Consider the following 24214-nt stretch of genomic DNA (forward strand, 5'->3'; position numbering starts at 1 on the left):
CTCAGTCTACGTGAAACCTTTGCTTACCGATCTGCTGACGCGATAGCTGACGCCAATTGGGAGCACCAAGCGAAGTCAAGTCTTCCTCCATCTGCCTCTCCTAACTCAGTGGAGGTCTCCCAAAGTAATAACACAGGTACAACAGAAAAACACACAACAACAAATAAACACAAAACAACAAACGCACTAAAGCAACAAACCCACAGAGAACTTCAAACGACTAGAATTACTGACTTCTACCTGCCTCAGTCAGCCACAAAAATCGATCAGTAAAAACCACCCTCGGTTCTAAATGACCACACAGCACATACGCATACATATACACAAACATACAGTTTTACAATACCTGCTCATGTACCTACGAACTATAAATACAAGACAAACTACAACAACAGATCTCGAAACCAAATTTGACAAGGGATGACGGAAAATCGTTCCAATATACATACATTAATTATCCACCATGTCGGAAAAATGAGTCTTATACGCGGTATTAAACAGGCGGGTTTCACGGTAATTGGCGCTGTTTCCGGAATCACTTTGCTTGTGGATTGGGCAGAGTACACCGAAGTTCCAGTTTGGAGGCATGCGCTCATCCGGCATTAATTTGCATTCGAGCTGATGAATGCTCTTTACGAACTTTTCCCCTCCGTGTTTGAGCAGATCGGCGGGTATTCCGTCATTACCTGGCGAATTGTTATTTTTTAGCGAGATATTGCCGTCTTCACTTGGTCTTAGTCGGGTGCCGGAATATTTTTTCCATTATCCGTGATTGGGAATCGGTATCGTCTTCCCCTTCACTAGATAACAATGACGAGAAGTGTTCCCACCACAACTTAAGCACACTCTGTACGTCAGTTATCAGGTCGCCATTATCGTTCCTGAAGAAATCTGCCCCGGTTAAACCCCCCGTCATCCGCCGGATTTTTTGGTAGAATTTTCGGTTTTTTATTCCTATCAGTCAGCATCTGAAGTTCCTCGCACTTGTGCCGTTCTCCCTTACATTTTTTCCTTCTATATAGGCGTCTCTCTCTTTACGATGCCGCTCCCGTATGCAGCGTGTCCCTATAAGCAGTTTTTCCGAGGCAGCGCGACATTTCTCATTGTACCAGTTGTTTTTGCGTTCTCGCTGTCAGCCTATGGCGTCAGCAGCGGCGGTACGTAATGAGAGAGAAATATGCTCCCACAACTCGGACACATCGTCAGCTCTCGGTGAGAAGGTATAGAGCCGAGTGGAGTAATCAGCACCTGTCTATTTCGTGAGCAGCTTTTCGACGGCTTTTCGACGACTTTCCTTGTGTCACTGCGCGAACCTTCTTTGCTGCATAGAGGCGCGTACGTATCTTGACTGCCACAAGGTAGTGGTTCAAGGCGATAATTGGACCTCGTAGAGTGCGCAAATCCAGGACACCGGAACAATGTCAGTGATCGATTTGATTTCGTGTTTTTCGATCAGGAGACAGCCAAGTAGCTTGCTGTGTCTTTTTATGCTGGAACCTGGTACTGCAGATGATTATATTTAGAGCCGCGGCGAAGTTAATCAGCCCCAACCCGTTGGTAGATGTTACATCGTGGAGGCCAAATTGTTCGACTGTAGGACAAAAGACCCCTTCTTTGCCCACTTTGGCGTTGTTGTTGTTGTTGTTGTAGCGATAAGGTTGCTCCCCGAAGGCTTTGGGGAGTGTTATCGATGTGATGGTCCTTTGCCGGATACAGATCCGGTACGCTCCGGTACCATAGCACCATGAAGGTGCTAGCCCGACCATCTCGGGAGTTTATCGCGCCTTACATTTATTTATTTTTATTAATACATAAGGTATATATAATAATATATATATATATATATATATATATATATATAAATAACCAGACTTCACCTTAATGTGGATATCGGCGATACACTCGTTCACAGCCGTGAATGAATGTTTTCGGCGGCGAAGTTTCTTTCCCACCATTAACCCAAGGTCCCTTTTCTTGAAAGATTTCGGACATTCCAGGTACATGTCCTCAAATCATGGTCTTTAAAATCTTAGTCCGTTGAGCGTTTGCCGTGGTCATCATCAGAAAAGTAGTTCTCATCCGAGGCTTGTTATTTCGTTTGGATTGGATTGGAAAGCATCTTAACGTGGCAGGTCCCAACCCTAGCGCTCAATCCAGGAAGAGGAATTGGATTCTAGTCGCATTTTACGTCAGTTCACCTTATTCCAAAACAAAACACGACCACTGTAACTTTTTACAAATTGTTGTAATTTTTCATATTTCTATGAACAATTCTTTTCTCATTACAAATTACACTGTAAAAAAAATTAATAAATAAAAAAGGTCCGATCTTTGCTCGTGCCTCTTTTTAATTTTTCCTGCAAAAAAATAGGACGGGGCCAACAATTATACCGACTCCAAACGGCAGCTGCAATGCAAATTAACTTTCACTAAGAAGCTTTTCATGGCAGAAATACACTCGGAGTGTTTGCCATACAACCGCTGAAGGGCGAACCCGCTTAGAAAAACTGTTTTTTCTAAATATTTGATATTGCTTTGCCCGGGAATTGAACTCAAGACCTTCAGTGTGGCAGTGGAGTACGTTATAATCGCGCAACAACAAACAGCAACAAAGGTACAAGTCATAAGGTGTCATTCAGTCATGGGCACAGAATCCTGAAGAGTTTATACTTGGGTTTCTAAAGAACATTGGTCCTTATAAAATAAGTAAGAAAATAAGTATCAAAGATTTGGAAATATCACCACTTATCCTTCAGTTACTTTTTCACTTTTTTCACGAAGTTGCTACGTATTAATGCAGCATGCTGCTAATGATTTACTCGTCATTTTCATTTCATGGATAGTTGAAGTGTTAGTATGAATTATTAAGCTTTGCGCAGGGAGAAATATTTTCGAGAACACCAAAGTTGTAACTTTCTGGAAATCTAGAATTTTTACAACCCTAACAAAGACCTCTGGCCACCCTTTATTATTAAAGCGCGTTTAAGAATACCTTAGACGGGCTGGACTATAAGTGTGTTCAGCGTAAATGATCGGTACGAAGTTTACTCTATTGCAAGAAAAACTTCGTATTTTGTTGTACTGTGTGATTGTTAATTTGATTATCGGGCCGAAGTAAAAACCACAGTGAACAAGAAAATTTAGGAATAATGTTACTATTGTAAGGTAAAGTCTTATACACGTCACATATGTATGTATATACACAAATGTATTTAGATAGAAATGAATGATTTAGTACCTACATATGTACATATGTATGCATGCATGTATGCAGTATAATCATTGTTCATTATTTTGCTCGTTTTATTATTTGTACGCTTACACCAATACAGTAGCAGTTAAGCGTTATAATTCACGGGAAGTGTATACATACATATTTCCATACGTGAGTACGTGCTTGCATATTCAACAGGTACTCAACAGATAGCCTATGAGCTATGAGCTATGAGTAACAATGCGATTAACTTTCGGCCATAGCAACATGTTTCCAAATAAAGTTGCAGCATATTTACTGCTTTGATAGACAGCTAAGGTGAGAATATTTCTACAGCCCCCTCAACGTGCATGGGTATATGTATGCATGTAAGTGTGTAGGGTAGGACAACACCAAACGAGTGAGTACGATAATCACGAACCGAGTTCGAGACGACGATATATCATATTGACTGCATTGTTCCTAGTTGTTGCGTTATATGTACATACATATATAATATTGCTGTTGCCACTTTAGCAACGACAAATCCATTGCCAATGCTCTGCTGACGTTGTTAATAGTACTGTAAATGTTGCGTGTGAATATGTAAGCAACTAGACTTTTGGTGTTGCTTCGTATAAAAGGCTAGACTACGCAGGGCTCCGCATCAGATTGACGGCATAAGCAAAAGTGTGATTAACAGTAAAAGCGACGGGAACATAAACAGCAACAGTTCTTCATATAGGATTTCCCTCTTTCAAATATATTCCTAAGTGCATTACGTTCGCGTGAATTTCAGTATCTTATACCAGGCATTTAGTGGTTTTTATAACTGAACTTAGAATAAATGCATTAACATTCAGTTTTCGCATCTACGATAAAAGCGATTAATAGCGGTAAGTTTAGTGTATTTAAATATTTTGGTTTTCTTAGTTCGTAAGTTCTGCGTTGAAATTCATCACTAAAAAGGTTAAAAGTTAAGTTTTTCAAATACATCTAGTACGTGCATTTTCAAATACATCTAGTACGCGACTACGAATTTACGCTTCCCAAGGCAGTCGGTTCTATGTACCGGAGCGACTCGGGATTTTTCCCGACCAAGGACTGTCATTTCAGTGTGACCCCATTTAATTTGTTTCGTCCCTCCCAGAAATTGTCATCCTCCCAGCAGCTCCTTGCAGCAGGACTGCTACATATTCTCTTACTCCGGGAAGGTATCGAACCCAATCCGGGTCCGTCTCCTGACCCCGGTCATGAGAAATGGTTTTGCTGCATTTGCCAGAAAAGAATTTTTTTAGGACGGTCATACTCTGTTCAGTGTGTCTCGTGCAAGGGATGGTTGCATCGGACAGGTTGTTCTGGGCTTGATCCCAAAACCCGACGTCCACGTAACTTTTATAAATCTTTTGTGGCTCCATACTGCTCACGCCCAAGGGCGTCCCGTAGTCTACGCCTAAGCGTATCCCCACTACCTTCCAGCAGCTTCGCTGCTCAGCAAGCCACAACAAGTACCCGCTGCTGCTCGCGCTCCACGGCGCCAACAACTCAAACAGCTGATACCACTCATAACTACTACCTTCGTAGTAGAGCTGGTTGCAATGCTGAGCATCAGCCCCTGCCCCCGTCTTCTTCTCCCCCCCTCTTTTCTGGCAGCAATCGTGCAGGTCAGGGAAACAGACTCTTAGTCCCTGCCTCCGTTTGCACCGTCTGCCAGCACAGAATATATAGGTTTGCGACATCCGCTCAATGCAGCTCCTGCCTTGGGTGGTGCCACTTTCCTAGATGTTCTGGTCTCGGCAACCCCCCAACGGGTTTCATCGCGCCATGTTGCCAGGTCGCAAACCCAAATCATCAGGGTACCCCAATGCTTGCCCAAGGGCGCCCAGTCCCAAGGCCACAACAGCAATTGCGTCCTGGCCTTCCACAACCTAGGCGCAGTCACCCCTCACTTACCCCTAGAGTGGCGGCGTCACCCCCCATGCACTTCAGAATTCTGCAGTTCAACTGTAATGGACTAACTGGGAAGATTACGGAGATAGTCGATTTCATGAAGCGGCACAACATCCGCATTGCTGCGATTCAAGAGACTAAACTCACAGCAAGATCTGCATTGCAGACCTGCTCTGGTTATAATGTCCACAGGAAAGACCGCGAGAGCGGAAATGGAGGCGGCCTCGCGTTTATTATACACCACTCTGTGCAATATCATATATTTGATCCTGGCATCGACCGCAGTGACAATGTCTTAGAACGTCAAGGCCTATCTGTCCGGTCAGGCGATGCAAATCTAGAAATCATCAACATCTACATCCCTCCTGTCACCTGTTGCCCCAGTGGATACCGCCCTAATATCGAGGCCTTACTCACTGGCAACAATCGCATTATCTTAGGCGATTTCAATGCCCATCACGACCTATGGCATTCAAACTTGCGGGCGGACAGTAGGGGTGAGATGTTGGCGGATCAAATAGACGAAACGACGTTCTGCACAATAAACGGAGACGCCCCCACACGTATGGTAGGAAGCTGTCATAGCTCGCCAGATATCTCAATCGTGAGCGCAGAACTCGTAAACTGCGTCAACTGGCAGCCGATGGTAACATTGGCATCCGACCACCTGCCCATACTTATTTCGTTCGAGCGTACCGCCGACTTCATCGTCACCGAAAAACGCACTTTCATAAACTTCAAAAAAGGAAAGTGGGAAGAATATAAATCTGCAACAGACAGCAGCTTTGCTGCCCTCCCTATCCCGACTGATGCCCGCCAAGGGGAGCGTGCCTTCCGTAAGGTCATTGAATCCGCCTCGGCACATTTCATTCCCGCCGGGAGAATTCCCGAAATCCGGCCCCACTTCCCGGCGGAGGCCGCGAGCTTAGCGAGGGAACGCGACCTTATAAGACAGCTCGATCCAGGCGACCCCCAAATAAGGGATATAAACCAACGCATCAGATTGCTTGTGGACGAACACAAGCGGGCGAAATGGGAAGAGCACCTAAGAGGTTGTAACCTCTCTACCGGTGTAGGTAAACTTTGGTCCACCGTAAAGTCCCTATCGAATCCGACTAAGCACAAAGACAAAGTTTCCATCGCCTTTGGCGATAAGGTGCTGTCGGATGCGAAAAAATGCGCGAGCGCTTTCTGCCGACAATATATAATGCATCCTACGGTCGACAAAGATAGACGGAGAGCCAATAGACACGCACATAAACACAAACTCAGCGCGTCACCAATTACCATCACCGCTAGAGAGGTTGAGGACGCCATTGGTCGCGCTAAACCATCCAAAGCAGTGGGCCCAGACGGCATAGCCATGCCGATGCTTAAAAACCTAGGGAAAGAGGGTTTCAAATATTTGGCACATGTCTTCAACCTGTCTCTTTCCACCTTTGTCATACCCGAGAAATGGAAAATGGCCAAGGTGGTCCCGCTACTAAAGCCTGGGAAACCAGCTAACGTAGGTGAGTCATAACGTCCGATATCTCTCCTATCGCCAGTGGCAAAGACGCTTGAAGCCATTTTGCTCCCTTATTTCCAAGCACATTTGCAGCTAGCCCCTCATCAGCATGGCTTCAGAAAACTCCATAGCACTACCTCCGCGCTAAATGTCATTAGCACCCAGATAAATTGCGGTTTGAATCAATATCCCCACCATAGAACAGTACTCGTAGCGTTAGACCTATCAAAAGCTTTTGATACGGTCAACCATGGCTGGTACTGCAAGACCTGGAAGGGTCCACCCTTCCCCCATGTCTTAAAAGGTGGACCGCAAATTATCTGGGTGGTCGGCAGGCATCGGTGCAATTCAGAAACGAAACATCAAAACAAAGGAGAATTAAACAAGGGGTGCCACAGGGTGGTGTCCTATCCCCGCTTTTGTTTAATTTCTACATATCTAAGCTACCTTCACCACCGGAAGGAGTCACAATCGTTTCCTACCCCGATGACTGCAAAATAATGGCCACAGGCCCAGGCCCAAAGATCGATGAGCTATGCAATAAAATAAACGGCTATCTCCCTGATCTCTCCAGTTTTTTCACCTCGCGAAACCTGACATTGTCACCGACTAAATCTTCCGCGACCTTATTTACAACATGGACGCCCCAAATGTCGACCATATTGAACATCCACGTCGATGGCACTACGCTACCGACTGTCCTACACCCCAAAATCTTGGGTGTGACGTTTGATCAGGATCTACATTTTGGTGCGCACGCAACCGCAATTGTTCCAAGAATTCAGAGCCGTAATAAAATCCTCAAATCCCTTGCTGGCAGTACCTGGGGAAAAGATAAAGAAACGCTCTTGACCACATACAAAGCAATTAGCCAGCCGATTACGTGCTACGCGTCACCCATATGGTCGCCAAGCCTAAAAACCACCCACTGGAAGAAACTACAGGCCTGCCAAAATACTGCTCTCAGAATCGCCACGGGCTGTCTTCTTATGTCCCCAGAACACCATCTGCATAATGAGGCGAGAATACTCCCCATCAGGGAGAGAAATGAGATGCTGACCAAACAGTTTCTGTTGAATACCCAGAAACCTGGGCATCCCAACAGACATCTGATTGACGAACCAGCACCGCCTAGGGGCCTAAGGAGTCATCTCCGTAAGCATTTTGAGGAAATACGGCACCTGAGAACCCAGCCGTATGAAGCGGTAAAACACAAGCAGGTCCTTGGTGAACTCCATAGACAGGCGTCGGACCTTTATGTCGGGAATTGCCCGGTGAATCCAGTACTTGAAGAAAAATATCCAGAACTCGCAGAAGAGGAACGCATACTCCCCAGGGAAACTCGTGTCACTCTTGCTCAACTTCGTTCTGGATACTGTAACAGGTTAAACTCTTACCTATCCAGAATCAACCCCGACATACAAAATGTATGCCCTGCTTGCAATGTGTCCCCACATGACACCAACCATCTCTTTAATTGTAATGTGGAACCAACGCCTCTAACACCCCTTTCCTTATGGTCCACCCCTGTTGAAACGGCAAGTTTCCTTGGACTCCCGTTAGAGGATATTGATGACAATTTGTGATCGGTCGCGGCTATTAGGTGGGGCGAGCATTGCTACAACAACAACAACAACAACTACGAATTTAAGTTAAAAATCGAAATCACTCAAGGTCTAAGCAATAGTTTAAACTTTTTATACTAAATTGAAAATCTTAAATGTACTAATGCGTTTTAAACATTTTTGGTCTAAGTTCGAAATCGCTTTTTAAAATTACATCAAGGGGCTTAAACTTGGCTGTTTCGTTAATTTTATTTGTAAAAATCACTGCAAGTCGCAGAATTTGTTCACATTATTTTTTTATACACATAAAGTATTATTCGGTGCGAAACCTTCCGGCGGATGCCATATTTTTATTATTATTTTTTTACACCAGGGTCTAACCCAATCTAATGTCATTTTAACCAATCACATGCAGTCTAAAAAGCTTTAAATTTAAGTAAAAGAACATTTTTAATAGTGTTAAATATTAAATTTGATGACGATTTAGTTTGGGGAAGCTCATATTTCTCTTAACGATGTATGAATGACGTAACGATGAAATGTTCCTGAAGATCACTTCAAACTAAAGTCGATATATTGACAAATATTGCATAAAATCAAAGTCGTTTTTTGACCTTTTATTTACTCATATGTTTATTTCTGTAGAAACGTATAAAAGTTCCTTATAAGGGTGGTAATATGAAAGAAATAATAACAAAATGTAAAATATGCGAAAGCCACCCTAAACAACCAGACCTGCAGATTACATTTTCGATGACATGAAAGCTACAACATGATTATCTCTCATCGAACTCTTACAAAAGAATTCTTATTTTCTTAATTCGGTAAAAAATTTATTTAAATTTTTACACATATGTATATATAATACTCCTATATTGCTACAAAAGGCTAGGTATATTTCCAAACATCAGTGTACCGATATATTGCTGTTTAAACGTTTTTGTTTTTGTATTCAATAATCGAATGTACCTAAATTTAAATTTTTTCTTGTCACACTTATGCTGCTACAATTAGAAAAATTTTATAGGCTCAAGTAAAAAACACCGAAATGCATAGGTACTGCCAATGTAGTGACTATATTGAGCTCACGATTTCCCAGGCCTTGAGAATCATGCTTCTGATCGAGAAGAAATCATAATCTGTAATTTCTATAGCGAAAGTTTGATTTGTTTACCTTTTTTATTCATGGTGAAGTACACAATTACGATTTACTAAATTAGAGCTAGAATCTATAACGAAAGCCCACAGCTTTGTGTGTAATAGTTACTGGCATATATTTCCAAGGTCAGATCAATTATATGAAGAACTAGAATTTCAAAAACATGTTCAATCAGTCATCGCCGTTCGTAGTTTCGTGCTTTTTGCCTAATATCACAAAAAGTTACGCAGGAAGCTTTGTATAATGTTGAAATATAACTTTTTGGTAAAATACAAAAACGTATATATCGCTATTACGAAATAAGATAACCTACAAATACAACGGCACTTTCGAAAACGAACATTTTGAAAGCCAGGACAAATTCATAAAAAAATGGGATGAACTGAGCCAGAAACTTGTTTTAAATTATAGGTTGATCCCTGGGTGTAATCATTCTACAAATTTTTTGTAATAAATTTTGTAATTAATTATATTTGTTTAAATAAAAAAGAAATGGTTATATAAATTAATTTTATGTTTTTACTATTCGAAAGTATTGAAGATTTGTTCTATGCTTCAAGGAATCTTTAACGTTAATAGATTAGTTAATTAATTAGCGCTTAATCGCTAAACACTTTTTTCTAGAAATTTTAATGTTGCTGTTACCAGGCCTTGATCTCAGAATTTTCGGTATGGTAGGCGTAGCATGTTACGATCACACCAACAGAATCTGTAACTTTTACAGAATACTGTTAACTTGAGATCAACAGATTTTCTTCTTTTGAAATGACCATACAGGTTTGTCCTCTTTACAAAAACCTGTATTGATTTAATCATAATGTAATAAATTTCACTGAATAAATTCAAGAACAACAAGCCGCTTTTTGTTGACTTTACTATGCTCATTTCGGTGTTGCGCCACCTGACACCGACTGAAACACCAAGGAACTCAAATGGAGTCCATCTGGTCTTTCATCGGAGAATCGCTATCAAAAAAAGTAGCTTGGAGAAGTACCCTACACACACTTAAAGGTTAAATTGGCAGGCAAATAAAGACCTCACAGGCCCAGGACATATTATATAATAACTCCGTCCTCCTGGCAAATACTGGAAGTTTCCTAGGATCTAGCTCAATTGCTTCCTCTAGATCTGGGAACTTCGCCGCCCCAGTAGCTTGAGCCTAAATCTCACGATCGCAGGACACGAACACAGAACGTTCTTAACAATTTCTTGCTGTAGCTCGCATTTCCTACATCTTAAGTCTCGTATCTTTATATATATGAGCAACTTTGTGAGTATAACGTTGTAAGATTTGCACATGATAACACAAATGATGGAAATCTTAAAATTAAATTTGACACTATGTCAGAAGCCAAACTGATCAGTCGGTTCTCGGTAGCCTTCAATATATGCTTGACTTCACCTCAAATGCGATACTAAGCTCACTGTTCGGTGAAATTTGGCAGATGAACCTGCAATCCTATCATCTGGACTTGGCATTATATTTTTGCATTCCAGTGGTCGGCCGTACACTAAACCAGAAATTAATGCATGCATTTTACAAGCAAGTCGCATTCGTATTAAATAGCTCAGGGGCAATCAATCAGCAACCTATATTTTATTTATTTATGATATGCATACATGAAAATGTTTGAACAGCAGAAATGTGACAGAGTGGTACATTTTAAGTGTAGTTCTGCCGTTAGGTAAGGTAGCATTAGTTTGACGACCAAACGGAAAAATCCCAATTAGGCACAGGACTTAAGTTATAGAAGAACTCCATACTCTTGGCAAAAACTGGAAGTTTCATAATTTAATAAGTTTAATTGCTTTCTGCAAATTTTGCAATTCTGTCGGCCACATTAGCTGGAGCCTTAAAAACACGATCGAAGGACACGAATACAGAAAGTGCTCAACAATTTCTTGCTGCAGCTCGCACTTCCTACATCTGCTGTTACTGATGAGGCCTAACTTATAAGCGTGTGAGACCAGAAGTTAGTATGCTCATCATGAGCCTTAAGTCCCGTCTCTTGAGAGATATGTGCAAATTTATGAGTCTAAAATTGTAGGATTTGCACATGACATAAAAAACTTTGCAGCCCCGCGCTTCTGTCCAGACCTTTCTTGCTTCATGGATCATATGTAAATCCCGTCACCTTTCTCCCAAAAGTATTGGGACGTCGACCGTCTATCCACCGTGTGTTACACCCTATTTTGCCAACTCATTGGCTTTATTGTTACCTTCTATTCCTTTATGACCGGGAACCCAGAGTATAGATGTAAGGTCCGGCCTGAAAAAAGTCTCCAATACTTTTTTGCATTCCAGGATACGTCTTAAGCACGCTTCTTCCAGAATTTCTGCTGCTTTATTTACGGCTACAGTTTCCACCTGAAAGACACTGCAGTTATCTGGCAGCTTGTAGGATATTTCTGCATCGATACAGTTAATTTGGAGCCATCGGTATACAGATGCATAGTATGTTCAGACATTTCTGCACAATTGCGCCGACGCTTCGGCACTTTCGAAGCACAGGCGCGGAACCATATAGCCCGTCCGCCCTATATCAAGTCGCGCTATACGGCCGTGGCCAAGCTGCCCCGAGGCTTTAAGCCAAGTTGCAGTTGCTAGCGCCAAATTTTTGGCCATTCGGTTTGCAGGTGGGACCTGCAGAATGGCATGCAATGCTGCTGTCGGGGTAACTTTCTGGGCTCTCGTTATGCCAATCATTGATAATCTGCATACCCCCTGAAGTTTTTGGTAAGCGTACTTTTTGTGTGACTGTCCACCAAACTAGGACCCCATAGTAAAGAATGGGCTTCCTTCTTTCTCTCTTCTATATGTATTTTCCAAGACAATTTACTACAAATGTAGTATAATTCCTAAATATTTTGCGTTGTATTTTTCTTGTAGGGTTACCCCTCCAAGTTTAGGCTTGGCCTAATTAGGGACCTTATATTTCCTAGTAAATAACACTAGGTCGGATTTTTCCGCATAAGCGGTTAACCCAACACCAGATGGCATGTACACCCTAAAGCGCCTGACCCATCAGAGAGTTTATTGTTGGTAGACACCTGCCGCTAACGATGATTGAAAGGTCATCTGCATACGCCGTGAAATGGCTGGTCCGCTGTCGACCCACCTAAGAAAGTGATTCATGAGTGTCCACAGCATTGGTGATAATACCCTACCATTCGGCGTTCTTCTGTTTACAGATTTTGATGCCTCACATAGACCCCATCACGACATGATCATTTTGCAGCTTATCATAAGGCCAGATTTACTTTAATGGAGTTGAGGCTGGCGATGGTTGCACGTCTCGAGACATTTCTGAAAGCCCCAGTAATATCCAAAAAACATCTAGGGCATATTCCTGGTGTTCCAGGGCTTTCTCTATATTCATGACCACCCTATCAATGCAGTATCATCAACTGATCTGCTTTTAATGTAAACATGTTATGCTGAGGAAAATAATGTTTCATTCATATTTGATTTTATACATAATAGTCTACCTAGGGTTTTGAGCAGAAAAGATGTCAAATCAATATTTTCCGTGAAAAATCCAATTTACTGTGTGCTTGGACGAACTTTAGTTATGTAGTCTTTTTTTTTTCAGGGTAACATATTCATGTGGAAGAGAAAACACTATTACAGTGCCAGAGTGTGACAGCCGAGTTGCGACGTCATTTGAAATCTTTTGCGATTTCCTCTTTTCAATGTCCAGCTTCACTTCTGATTCATAAAAAATATTCATTGGTTTTCTACAAACTATTTTGAAGCACCGCGGCCACCGTGGTGTGATGGTAGCGTGCTCCGCCTACCACACTGTATGCGCTGGGTTCACACCCCGGGCAAAGCAACATCATAATTTTAGAAATAAGGTTTTTCAATTAGAAGAAAATTTTTCTAAGCGGGGTCGCCCCTCGGCAGTGTTTGGCAAGCGCTCCGGGTGTATTTCTGCCATGAAAAGCTCTCAGTGAAAACTCCTCTTCCTTGCAGATGCCGTTCGGAGTCGGCATTAAGCATGTAGGTCCCGTCCGGCCAATTTGTAGGGAAAATCAAGAGGAGCACGACACAAATTGGAAGAGAAGCTCGGCCTTAGATCTCTTCGGAGGTTATCGGGCCTTACATTTATTTTATTTTGTTTTGAAGCATTTTTATACATATCTGCTCGGAAATGGGATCTGCTTAATGTTTAGCAATCAAATAAAATTAGTTGATTTCCAAACTAGTTGGCCGTGTGTTTGGAAGTTCAAAAAGTTTCTTAATTTGTTTGCCAAATTTATAAAGAATTTTAGAGTAACCAATTTTTTCGCCGCTAAAAATCAAACATGATTAAGAACTTTAGCTGATTGCAACTTAAACTACACTCTCACGTGTACTAATAATTCTAAATGGGAAAAATTCAGTAGCTGTACATTCTAAAAACCTGTTTGTTAATTGGTAACAACCCGCAGCTCTCCCTTTCCATCCATCGAATTATTAGTATTAGCGTTGATTGTAACAAACGACTTAATGTTGGTAAGCATACAAATGAGCGAGCTCAGAAAATTTGATAATAAAAGCATAGTAGGTGTAACGGTTTAAGTAGTTAGTTTTAAGATTTGTCAACTTTCCCTTATCTGGGGTGTATAAATGTGTATGTACGAATGTATTGCATGATGACAAGGAGGACCAAATAGTGGCCTCACACATACATACATGATGGTTATTTTTTTAAGCAACTAAAATTGAAGATTTAATTTTTTGAATTTGTTAAATAATCATAGCTTAATCTGTACATCTAACGTTTCATATGCATACAAATAAATATCACCTGCGCACTCCAATCAATTTTATATCGTTTCACTGTCATATTCCGTTGCTGATTTGCTGTGTACAAGTGCATGGGTTATTGTTATTAACATAAAAACTTATATGGAGCCTTGTGCAATAAAATTTTATCAGTTTGTGGTCATAATACCATTCGTTTTACATGCACTTTCTACATAATACTTTCTTTTCGCATGCCCATAAATTTTTACATAGATATTTACATACATATATATATATATATATATATATTTATCATAATAGGAACAGTTCTCCGTTAGACTAAATCGCTTAACCCTATGCAATAAAGTGAATACATGTTAACAACAACAATAATAAGCAATAACATTAACACTGTTCTAATCCCGCTATTTGACAACTGCAACTACGAGGTAATGGCAAAAAGTACTCCTATGTACTATGCACATCAAATAAAATTTTCATAATCAGGACATTTTTATTGCACTGATAAATAACATTCACAAGTTAATTGGAAACATGATAGGGGGGAAAAACAGAGAAATGGAGCTTACTTTTGCTGGTTACGTATACGCCACCCTACGTCCGTACAACAATAAATACTTGCAGTACGCAGTTTGTATGTATGATCAACAAGGTTTATCATTCGAATTCACTTACTTGTGGTGAAATTTACTTAAACATTTTAATATTTCTGATATCATCAAAAAAATTCTTACTGGGATTAAGAGGAGATTTAAGCGGAACTTGTCTTCCAGTTTATGTTGTGTCTACATGTTTTATGCCGAACCAAAGCAGCTGCAAGACAGATGAATTTCCAATGAGAAACTTTCCATGGCAGAAATACACTCGGAGTGTTTGCCAAATCACCGTCGACTGTATCACAAACGATGTTATTGTACGTCAAAGGAAATAATGAACATAAATCAGAATGTCTTTTATCGTATTCTCGTGATTGCAATTAATTTGCATACTTAATTCCAAAAAGAAGCACGAACAAAACGGTGTCTGCATTGATATTTGTATGTGTATAGCCGAACTAACCAAAGATGCACGATTAGAGTCATCGGGCAACGAATATCAAAATACTTTAGAAAATATTTCAAAGACGGGATAGCCACGTGGCAGTGACTTGGAATAGTCCTTCTAGTGTATTTCTGCCATAGAGAGTCGGCATAAAGATCCTAGTATGCTAGGATGCCATATCCATAAAAATTAGCCGATCCAACCAACTTTATGGAAATCAGTACCATTTATTATTGGTGACATACCATAACTCCCTAACCATAACTTTAACTACCTACAGTGGGGGTTACGATAAAATTGAGATTCCCCTTGGAGGGTTTAGAATTATCCTGTTTTAAGAAGCGACGAAAATCCACAGATCCAGAAGTTTCGATACGGACCCATCCAATAGTTCCCGAGATGGTCGGCTTAGTACCTTAATTATGCTAATTTACCGGATCATCCAGCAAGGGACCATCATCTTGAAAATAGTCCTTAAAACCTCCGGGGAGTGTCTTTATCGTTACAAGAAGATTGTGATAAAGATCTACGTTTTACTATTTATCGGAAATGGTACATAATTTATTTTAAAGGATTTAAAGGTTGTTGTGACTAGCCAGCTATTCGCGGTAAAAAAATGTCGATGTTGGCGCTAACGATACAATCGCTAAATTGGCTTTATATTGTTGACTTTTTTATGGGGTTCCGAATTATAGTTCACTTTTCCTTAAGTACACTGAGAAAAATCTATGGCATTCAATTAAAATTGATATTTTTTTAGCAAAAATTAGATTAGAGCAGAGCAAAAAAATGTAATTTTTATTGATATTAGATAAAAATTAAAAAACTACGAACGGCGATGGTTACTAGGACATGTTTATAAATTACTAAACCCTTCATCAGCTAGCTATTCAATGCTTTCCAAACAGTAAAACGCGCCTAAAGGTATGCCGTCTCGCTTTAGGTCTTACATTTAAATATATGTACCAAGGGAGTGTTAAAAAGGAAAACAATTCCCAACAGCAAACTTAACGTAATGTAAGTTTTTAATAAATTTTTTCAAATAAACACTAATCTTACAAAACTTTGACTTTTTGTTTACAAACCGTTTAGAAATTAGCGTAAAGTAGCGGCTCGTTCCTCTTAAGCTTATAGTCTAAGAGCCCGCGACTGCCAGACCTTCGTCATTTTATAAAAGCTGAAGTTTATTCAGCGCATACTAGGAATGTTGGTACACCCCCCAGCGGGTTAGGTGGCTTAGAATATATCCGCGGTAGGTATGCCTGTCGTAAGAGGGACTAAAATATTATATTGATTCAAGGGGTTGTGAGCGCAACCTTCTCAAGGGGTCGCCAGTGCAATATATATGTTGCTTCTCCAACCTAATTGTCAAGCTCACCTACCCGTCACGAATCTTGTTTCATTGACAGCCGATGCTTTGGCGACCCCGATCTCCTGATGGATCTAGTGGGGTGGGAGGGCGAGATGGCCTAGAAAGTCTTATGTGGTCATACCACATCGTTCCCGAAATGGTCGGGCTAGTACCTTTATGGTGCTTGTTACCTGAACGTACCGGATCTGCATCCGGTAAAGGACCATCAACATCGATAACACTCCCCAAGGCCTTCGGGGAGTGTCTTTATCGCTATAACAACAACAAAAACAATGTTGGTACACTATGAAACTTGAGTCATAGTGGCTTCAGCAAATATGGTGCAAAAAGTATGCAAAAATTGGACCTTACTTTCGTCATTTTATAAAGGCTGATATTTTGGCTGATTGCCAGACACTTTCTTTAGTGGCCAGCCAGACACTTCTAATCCTTCTAAACTTGAATGAGAGTGTCTGGCTGTACAAAGCTACTATGGAAAGTGTCTGGCAATCAGGCTAGTGACTTAAAATAACTTTACGAAGACAATATATGAAAATCCGCCTTTATAAAATGACAAAAGTAAGTTATAATTTTTGCAACAAATCTGCTAAAGCCACTATAGCTCAAGCTTCATCGTGTACCAACATTCTTAATATGCGCTGACGAAACTGGCAGTCTCATATCATTGAACACGGCGTGTTTATTTCAAGTTACTTTTAAAAACGTTTACAGAAATGTCTTTTGGGAACCAACACATGCATAGTATCCGTTAAAACATAAATCATATTTGCATTTTTATTTCGCCTTAAAATTAAGCCTATCCAACGTATTGCAATCAAAATATGAAATTATTGAATTGCCATCGGTCTTGTTTAAAAAATCCTAATCATACCTTAAGTCATAAAATGAAAATAGATTAATAATATTTGGAAATAATTTATGGTTTGTAATTCAAAACGGTTGATGTTCAATATTAAGCTTAAGGTTTATTTTAAGCACCTCAATATTTGAATACAATTATGTAAGTACGCATGTAAAGCATTTTAAAAGAAATTAAATGATTTGAGTGAAATTTGATAGTTCTGTGGTGCCAAAAAATAAATGGTCTTCCAATTTCAAAAGGCTTCGTTGTTAATGTCGATAAATATTTGTATACATTTTTTCAATGGAATGTATTCCTTTTATTTCTTTTCATATGAATCAACAAACATTTAGTCAAATGTTTTCGGGCGAATAATACACACATCAACCTAAAATTCAAATTGGTTAGACTTATTTTCATTACTTCGATTAAAAATAAATAAAAATAAATGTAAGGCGCAATAACCTCCGAAGAGATCTAAGGCCGAGCTTCTCTTCCAATTTGCGTCGTGCTCCTCTTGATTTTCCATACAAATTGGCCGGACGGGACCTACATGTTTTATGCCGACTCCGAACGGCATCTGCAAGGCAGATGAGTTTTCACTGAGAGCTTTTCATGGCAGAAATACACCCGGAGCGCTTGCCAAACACTGCCGAGGGGCGACACCGCTTAGAAAAATTGTCTTCTAATTTAAAAACTTTATTTCTAAAATTTTGATGTTGCTTTTTCCGGGGTGCGAACCCAGGGCATACGGTGTGGTAGGCGGAGCACGCTACCATCACACCACGGTGGCGGCCAAACTTCGATTAAGGGTTAAAAATGTAGATGATTTGGATAGAAAATAGTTTATTGTTTTCACTTATCTGATTTAAAAATAAAGAGAAGATAACACATTGTATAAATGGACCAAAGGAAACAAAAAATGTCTCTTAAACAAAGCCATAATCATGTTGAACTTTGATATTCAAAATTTGTATGAGGAAGAAACATGTGTATGTATAAAGGTGGAGCGCACATTGACGGACTTAGATAAATATTATATCGAAAGCCTTTTAGTCCATTTATATAAAGAAACACTAAAAAAGATTCTTCTTTTTATTTTCTCCTCTTGTTGCATTGTCAAACTGACCTCAACTATGTGTAAGGTTTCATGTTTGTAGCTCAGTGAGTAAAATAAAATGTATACAAGTTGCGATAACTTTCGAGGAGATTTTAATTTTCCCTACAAATTGGCGTGACAGAACCTTCATTTTTCACGCTGAGAAGCTTTCCATGGCAGAAATACACTCGAGGAGTTTGCCAAATCACTGCCGAGCTCAGTGACTTAAAATCGATCGCTAGATTTCAGAATTCTAAATGAACTTTTTAATAGCTCTAAACATCTCGGCCTCTATCCCATCTACAACACTTTTTTCAAAGTTTCGTTCAAAGTTTCAGGTCTCTGGGTTATTGGGATGTTCCTTAAAACTCATAAGAAAAATTTCAAAGTTCGAACGTTTTTTTAGAATTTTCACGAGTCCTAGACCACCTAGCAAAGTTTTTTTCCGTTAAATTGTCATCGCGTTCCGATGTGTGTTTCAAGTTTCAATACTCTAGCTTTCCGGGAAGTTACTCAAAAATGCATTGCAAGAGCCTCCAATTGCGATGTATAAAGAATTTTTCGGCTTTTTAATTAGGCTATTTTACTAACAACATGTAACGTCTTTTCCTCATATAGTTACGGTTGTTCATATTATTGATGTAATTCTATCTATTTTTAGCATTTAAAAAGGTTAAAGGAACCTTGGGAAACTATGTTTTTATATATTGATCAAACCCTTACCCTTGTGTAGCCCGGGACATACTCATATATATAGTTATGTGTAAAGGTGGGTGAATATAATATATTTAATATATGTGATTGCAGCAAAGCTGATTGTTTTATAAAAATATGATTTTTCTGATAATCAAATATTTGTATACACTTGTGATTTGGCAATTTATAATTCTTGTACACATGTTCCCTATGTAGGTAATTTTTTTATGCACTGATGACATCTATGTGGTATGCATGTAAATTAAACTGTACGACAAAAGCCGCACCCATTAAATATTTCGTTGGTGCCTTTGCAATACCGCCTATCTGACTGAATTTGAATTTTACAGGAAGAAAACTGATTTTACATCATTTTTTATTTTAGACTTTTGGCTTTGATAGTTAGAGTATTTTTTTTCTAAATATGCCAGGTAATTTACATTAGCAAATTTGATCGGCTCCATGTTAAGCTGCAGAATAATCACATTGCAATGGGGTCTGTGCGAGGCAGTGATATCTGTAAACAGAGGAACGCCACAGAGTGGGGTTTTATCACAATGCTGTGGACGCTGGTTATAAACCAATTGCTTAGGCGGTTCGACGGAGGGCCACATGTTGCGATTTGAGTTGTTTTGCAATTTGTCGATATGCGGTTTTGCAAAAACATGGATGGTATGCATTTGATATTCACACGGAGTGTTACGTACTTAATTGCGCGAAAAGCCACCAAAGTCGAAATTCATTTAAAGTTGTTAGTTTCGGCTTTACTCAGTTTGTGTGTTCTGTTGCTCCTGTGCTTCTGCATTTTTGTTTTTAGCCAATGATAATCATAAGAAATTGTATATGTTGAGAGGTTCCGAAAAAATACTTTCGTAGCTATTAGAGATATACGCGGCCGATTTTTGTCGTTTTTTGCACGCCGCCGCCGAATGTCAAAAATATCGGTAAGGCGGCGGCGGCCTTTAGCGCGTTACTATAATTTCTACTCATTTAAGGCCGTCTATGCAGTTTATTGTTCATGTCGAAAATATTTCAGATATGGTCAAAAGGGATATCAATGGATGCGCATCACTGCCAGTTAAAAGTATTTAACTCTTTTAACCGTTCAAAAGCTGCGTATTTAAAAAACAGGCGCTTTCAATGCCAGCTTAACACGGGTTCTGCAAATCAGTTTAAATGCTCACTTTGTATAATTTTTTCCAAAAATTAAAAAAAAAAACAACGAATTCGAATAAAATGACCCAAGTCGAAAATGTTTTCAAATTGTCCGCAAATTGTCAAAAGAGCAAATTATCCGAAATTTTCAAAAATTCTATATCCCGATTGGCTAAAAGAATAAGCGAAATCAGTGATGCATAATCTTTTAGTATATTCCAGAGGTTTAAACACTCCTTTGAAATGATTCTCTCCTCATACTTGAGTTGAAGATATGTATGAGGAGGGTTTTAAAAATCACTTGGCCTTATATTCAAACATCTATTGTTTATTTGCGAAACTATAAAATAGCGTCTGAAATGTTAATTTTGATTTTCACAATTCATTATTGAACACCAAAGTCTCCCGGTTTGACATTTCTCAAAGGTGGCGGTCCTATCCTCAACTAGTCCCTTGAAATGAATCACATTGAGTAGAGTCTATTAAACAAGTTTAAACATCACCTAGAGGCTACGGCTTCTGTTACAAATGTAGTGGACAGTCGAACTAGTCTGAAAACTATATTGAGCTCTTATATCATAAGGCTGGAAACGAAGAGTATTGAGGTAAATATATCGAAAACAACAGTTTAGACTGAGCATATAACGTTAACATATTTCAACTTAATATCGGTCGACTTTCATTCTAAAATTTGGAGTTTTCACCTACTTACATTTTTAAAATTTTATACAGGGTCCTTTTAAAATTTAAATTATGTATGTAGATGCGCCGAGGATTATACGATTTTCACCCATGATTTACGCAATTACACCCACTTATACCGCTTATGATTTTTATATGTTAACATAACAACATGATGTCGAGGGCTCATGATTATTAAGCAGTCCCAGTCCCTATGACCGGGGTTAGGATCAAAGAGTAAATGAATGAAGGACAGTCTCTCTGCAAGGAGGTACTCCTGAAATTTTTTGAACGATCCGCGAGGTTTTGAGGCAAAAACCCCGGATCTTTCCGAAATGGGCAAAGCGTTGATTTCCTTACTAATTTAAATCTCAAAACCTTTCATTTAAATGAAAAGCTATTTAAATCGGACAGTATTTGAAGACTGTAACGTGTTTTGAACCCTAAATTATAACTCTGAACCTTTTTGAGGCGATGTAGAAGCCAAAAGTTTTTCTTATGTGTAATATCTTTAAAAATAACGATTCGGTCCAATACCCAAAAAAAGTTGCTTTTGTCGTGTAGTATAGTTATAATAAAAAAACATCATCAACTATAGCAATAACCCCACAGATGCTACATAATTTTACTTTGTTTGAAAGGTAACCGCGAAAGCCGTTTTAAGTGCCAATTTTTGCAGCCAAAGTCTTCTTACAGATAACCGTTATTATTGCCCCATTCCATTGTTCAAATGTAAATTCGGTCAATATTATATCTACCCCAACAAGTCATAGTTTGTGATAAGTAGAAAGAGCACAAAATAAAATGTATCTATTGTATTAGAAAATTATGAAGATTCGCTTACAAGGTATTTCTCTTTTATTCTTCATTTGTATAAAGTTTTCATTGCTGTTTTGTCTGTAAGTTTTTATATTCTTGCATTTAATTTTCCAAATAAAATATTAGCAAATAAAAAATGCTTAAGAAGAAATTAAAAATAAGTATAAGGTTGATGAAGTTGTAGTCATTGTTAAAAACAAAGCCACATACATATATGAATGTATGTATAAATACATTTTTTAATTAATATATCACTAAACTTGTAAACTTGATTTGTTTTGCACCACTAAAAATTTTTCTCACTATTCTGCATTAAACCAGAATGAAAACAGCCACAGCATTAACTCGAAACAAGGAAAACCTTAAAAAAAAAAAAACAAGATAATCTGTGAGACTACGTTATATCATATTTGAAGACGAATAGAAGCCGGAACTTCGTTTTTATATTTGAAAAATCTGAAATGTAACAGTATTTCAAGGTAGATTCGGTAGGATTGTGGAATATGCTAGTTTTACACACGAACTTTTATTGTTATTGCCGTTAACAGCAGCAATGTCGGGAGGTCATAAAATTATTCCCAGAGCTGCAGCCAACGATCTCTCGGTTAACTCCGCCTTTACTTGACTCAATTGCATTGGTCTTTACCGGAGGAAAAAAGATGGAACTCTCTGTATGGATATACAAACCGGTTATTTGACAAATCTTTGTAGGTTTTGCTACATGAATAAGATGCTAGATAATTTTCAACATGCTAGCTGTGAAGGGATGAGAGCGGCTAATGTATTACATAGGCTGTGTAAGTGACATGAAACATTAACCAACGGACAAAAAACGCAAGGTGCCGTTAGGCTGGGAAAGTTGAGGTATAGAAAGGAGCATATATACGGACATGCTGTATCTAACGAAATAAAATATCGAGCCGGTTGATCATCATTGTAGATAGTGTTAAGCGCCCATAAGTCTTGACGTAATTTGAGAGCTGCCACTTACTGTTTTGTGTAATAAGTTTTGTATGTAACTGACAACCCAACACTTTGAAATACTTGACTCAAATTAGAAGTCAATTGATTTAGAATTTTCTATATGTGTCCTAAGTATTTTCTGCATTTTTAGATCACATTTATGTTTCTCCACTTTATTTTGATATTTCTTTGAATATGTTGGTATTTATTTGAGAACAAATAAATTTATATACGGTTATTTTTCTGGTAAAAGTATTTACAATGCAGATTGTAAAATACGATAATCAAGGCTAAGTTGCCAAAACATGTGAAGTGTATACTATGTATGAGTAAAAAAAAGCTTTAGCCCGACTCTTGATGTCGTGGGAGCTATGACTTATCAAGGATCTAATGTCTAGCCATTGGGGTAACGAGACTAATACTCTATTAAAAATCAACCAATTTACAGACTTGTGCAGCGGCAACTTTAGGCGTACTCAAACAAGGATTAGCTTCGATAGTGATAATATGAGCCTTAACCACACAGTAAACATTTTAGTTTACTTTTAATACCAATTTGGCATTTATATATAACAATGCCAGAAAGTATAATATTAAAACCGAAAAATATTAGAACGCGACAATCAGCATTGATTAAAGTTTTGTTTCAAAACCATTTTGGATTAAAATTTATATTTCATGGTCTTAAAATAAAACTTTTTAGAATTAAAACACAAATTTAATACCAAAAATGTTTAAGTTGAATAGCAACTGGTATTAAAAGTAAGATTCCACTTTTTACTGTGCATAGATTAAAAAACCTTAAAATTATTTTATTAGACATCGTAAGCTTAAACCATATAAGTGACTCTTGTAAACTACTTTGACTTTCGATTCTGATTCCGATAACAAATTTAGAAACTCCTATTACCCCTCCGCTTCCGGTAAACCCACCTCCCTAACATACTTAGTGAATACCCACGAAAGTTTTGTTCTCGAAATATGTTGGAAAAATTAAAACGTGAAGTTTCAGCTAAATAGTACGCATATTCAACAATTGTGCATATGCACCATGTCGTCGTTTAAAAAAATGCCACATGACAGGCAAAAACTATTTTAATTTGTCATTGAAATCAAGCGAGTAGACTCAATCTAAAGTTCGCCTATTCGGTTAATAGCAACTTACTTATATGATGTCACACTTGCCTCCTTCCTTACGAACTGCATCAAAAAGTAATTTTTGGCAATAATGAGACTCAGCCGGCTTACACTCTAAGCCGACGATATGTAAACAAAATGTGATGATATAATACTCATATGAGTACAGATAATTTTCTGTCTTGTATGCAGAATTATCCCCATATTTGCAAATATGATATACTTAGTTGTTTCCTCGTCACGGCACTTTAAAAATACCTGTTGCATTCAAACATGCTGCAAA

General features: G+C 38.8%; 1 protein-coding gene across 1 annotated transcript in view; it reads left to right on the forward strand.

The window, feature by feature from the left end:
* The first annotated feature begins 3877 nt into the window (after positions 1–3877).
* The window catches only part of AstC (Allatostatin C), a 32003-nt gene continuing 11666 nt past the window's right edge, over positions 3878–24214 (forward strand). The window contains exon 1 of the mRNA XM_067770195.1: positions 3878–4089. The gene's annotated coding sequence lies outside the window, so the exon portion shown is untranslated. The remainder of the gene's footprint in view (positions 4090–24214) is intronic.

Source organism: Eurosta solidaginis, chromosome 2 (assembly GCF_040869045.1).
Source record: "Eurosta solidaginis isolate ZX-2024a chromosome 2, ASM4086904v1, whole genome shotgun sequence".
NCBI classification, from domain to species: Eukaryota; Metazoa; Arthropoda; class Insecta; order Diptera; family Tephritidae; genus Eurosta; species Eurosta solidaginis.